The sequence below is a fragment of the Nematolebias whitei genome, chromosome 15, assembly GCF_014905685.2.
Source record: "Nematolebias whitei isolate Nwh7 chromosome 15, NemWhi1, whole genome shotgun sequence".
Taxonomy (NCBI): Eukaryota; Metazoa; Chordata; class Actinopteri; order Cyprinodontiformes; family Rivulidae; genus Nematolebias; species Nematolebias whitei.
The window spans coordinates 38,684,275-38,687,829 of NC_056512.1; the positions used below are offsets into that span (position 1 = coordinate 38,684,275).

The 3,555-nt window shown below is 40.7% G+C and overlaps 1 protein-coding gene across 1 annotated transcript in view; it reads right to left on the bottom strand.

Moving 5' to 3' along the window:
• Positions 1–3,555, bottom strand: part of gas7a (growth arrest-specific 7a) — a 20,632-nt gene that overhangs the window by 4,533 nt on the left and 12,544 nt on the right. The gene's annotated exons all lie outside the window — the stretch shown is intronic.

The window sequence follows — 3,555 nt, forward strand, 5'->3', positions numbered from 1 at the left end:
GGAGCGTGTGAGTCAGAGAGGAGGAGGAAGGAGCGTGTGAGTCTGAGAGGAGGACGTGAGAGGAGGAGGTGAGAGGAGGAGGAAGGAGCGTCCTTCATCTCAAACAGAAACATTCAGACGTTGCTTCTTGCCGTCAGACAAACTTTGCTTGTTCAACCAAAAGACAAGAGTTTGTTTTGCGAGTTCTTTACTCGACCATTAACGACATTTCATCATTTCTTTTGTTTGATCAGTGTCCTGATTATTATTTTTGTGTTTGCTGACTTTAATTGGCTGTGGCGGCCATCTTGAATCAGTTAGACTCCAAAAGCGAATCAGTTCACGTTCATCCAGTGAAGCTGAACCTCCGTGAACTTTATCCGCTCGTCGTCGCGGCTGAAGCGTCTGTAAATAAATAAAAATACAAGCTACACTTTTTAGGTTGATGTTGAAACCAGAACCGGAACAGGTTCAAACACCTTTATGTAAATGTTGGTTAAACGTGAATCTGGTTAAAACGTCTCTTCTGTAAAGCTGCTTCTGTTTTATGAACACGTGAGTCATATTTGTACATTTTGTCCTTTTGCTGTAAAGAAAGAAGTAAATTAGTTGATCAGTCTTGATGCTTTTAATTTGGATTGTATATTTATTTGTTTACTGGCATTAATAACATCAGTCTGTACATCTGACAGATAAAATGTTAGACACGGAAGAGTCTTACATGTTTTATGACATTTGAAGGATTAAATGAGCTAAAACTTTTAAATGAGCTCATTGAAATTTGATCATCACGCAGGAGCTGTTCAGAAACTAGTTTATTTCCTGCTCAGCATCTTTATTTATCATTTCTTATTACTTTCATGGCCTCTGAAAATATGCAGCTCATTTGATCTGTAGTGGACTAAGCCTACGTCGAAACCCAGTCTAAGGTCAAAACTCTTGACCTTTAGAACCTTGTGGGACAGAAGCTGTCATTTCATGTATTTGACTCCATAAATACAGGTTCACCCATCCTGAGACTTTCTTTCTTGAAGATTCAAGTGAAAAGAACACTCTCTTTTTATTATCATTACTATCTTACAAATGTTGATAATCAAAGTGTCTTAGTTCAAACCATTTTAGATGTTGCAGTGAACTAATCAATTTTATTAACTGAGTAAGGATTTTATTCTCATGTTAAAAGCTGTGCAGAGTAATTATGCATTTTTCTGATTTCTGCTTTTGAATGAGCAAGTGTGTGCGTTTACAAGGTTACAGTCAAACGAAAAACAAGTTGTTATGTTAAAACTGTCATGTTTTAGAATCCTCTCAGACGTAAATAGAGATGTTTTGCACCTGTGTCTTAGGCACGCCAAAACAGAACCCTCTCGGTCTGTGAGAACATTTCTGAGCTGTCTCATAACAATTCTCGCTGTCTCTAACCCCTTACGTCACAAAAACACACCCCTTCTGGTCGTTTCTGACCAATGAAAAATCCCAAAAAGTGAACCGGGAAAGAGCCTTTAAAATGTCAGTACTTCCTGGTTTACACGAACTCACAGGGACACGGAGAGACACACAGGTACTCAGAGTTGGAGAGTTGTCAGACTTCTAGAGTTCTGGAGTTCTGATGGAGTGCTGTTGGAGTTCCTGACATGACAACGAAGCTCTTCCGAGTTCCATGGGATTATAACATTTTCCACTGAGGTGAGCTGTGGCGGACAGAATCTCGCCGCTACTCCGGACGAGTAACAGCATCCTACGGAGACGCTGAAAGGGTGCGTTAAACGGAATCTCGCCTGAGACATCTCCAGGTAAAAGAGTCGTTTTCACCACCTAAGTGTACTGTGAGGAAAAGCTGAAGAAAGCCCGGAGAGTGCCGTTCTGTTCAACACTCTACCTCAAACACCATCTTTCTCCCCTTTAAACTTCATCTTTCATCTTAAACTTTTCTATCAAGTAGAAATTCTCCCAGATATTTAGAAATGTCTGTGTAAAGTGCTTACCCACATTCATGTGGGTAAAAGATCATAGTTGTACAGTTATAAATGTCTGTTGGTGCAGCAACGGAGAAATCATGGCCGTATGATTTTTCCTGATTGATTGCTTTGTTGTTATTTTCATAATTTGCCAAATTAATGTAAATGTTTGATGTTAAATTTGATTCTGTAAATAAATGACCGCATTCATTTTGATGGGTCAAATTTAAATGACGTCTCCCGTTTGCATTTCCTTAAATTCAGTGCACGTTTTATTCAGTCCAGAAAAATGAGGAACTCGCGTTAAATGATGAATATATCCCAGCATCTGTTCATCTACAGATCTTCTTGCTGGTGTCTTGTTGTGCGACAGCTGAAGCATCATTATAAAAGGAAATGATGAGATCTTTTTTTTTTTTTGCTTCAAACACCAAAACGATCGAGTTTTCTTATTTCTTTGTTCAGTAAACAACAACAACATGGCCGTCAGTCGTGCAGGAAGCTTATCACGTGCAGATGTCGGAGCTGAAAAGTATCTTATTAAACCTCGAAGCAAGCTGAGCTCCTGTAGGCCCGATACCCCCACCCCCCCACACGCCCAGCCTGGATAATGTGTCCCTCTGCACGAAGCCTGGGGAGGGGCCCTTCTGAACACATAGCTAATTATTCATGCAGCAGAGCGCCCTGAATCGCTGGGGGTCAGCCTCGGACAGGTGGGGTCGGATCGGATCACATCTGGACAGAAAACCTCTGGAAGTGCAGGAAAGCAGCTCCATGAACGCAGCGTATTATTCAAGGTTCTTTATTGTCATTCGCATCTCATGTGGCACACGAGGTGGAATGGAATTATTTACTCAAGTTAGACCCAAATATATCAAAAATATAAAAGAAACAGTTGACAAGGATGTAAGATATGCACTAAACAATAATAATGTAATATAACTATATTAAAACAGCAGCCGGAACATGAGTCTGTAGTGAGCAGATGGGTATGAATACAGCAGCTTAAAGGCAAGAGATCAGCAGCAGGGATAATCAGCAGCATAGATTAAAAGTGACATATCACCAATTAAAGTGTCATGTGGAGAACGAGTTGGGGTGGACATCCTCGGTTCTTTCCCAGTAACAGACTCTGGCGATCGTGTTCTTGTGGCCATGGACTACTTTACAAAATGGCCAGAGGCACACGTGGAGCCGGACCAAAGCAATTCCACGACCGCCAAGAGACTGGTTGAAGAGATGTTTGCCCGCTTTGGGGAGCCCGAACCAGCTTCATAATCCAATTCAAAATGTTCCTCATTCGATTTTTTTCTGCACCGAGACCTGTGGTTGGACTAATTTATTTTACGAAATGTTTTATTGTTTTTGTTTTTAGGTCGATGCTCCTCGTTACAAATCAAATAATTAAAAAAATAACACTTTGGTAAAGTTAAAAACATCTTAGATCAACTCATCAAATCCTCTCAAAGGTTAACTTGTCTTTAAGTGAAATATTTGTCAGTCAATGTGAAATCTGAGTGGCAGCTCCACATTTGTTGGTTTATCTTCAGAAACCACCTGGTCTAACCTGGAACCTGGTCTCACCTGGTCTCACCTGGTCTCACCTGGTCTCACCTGG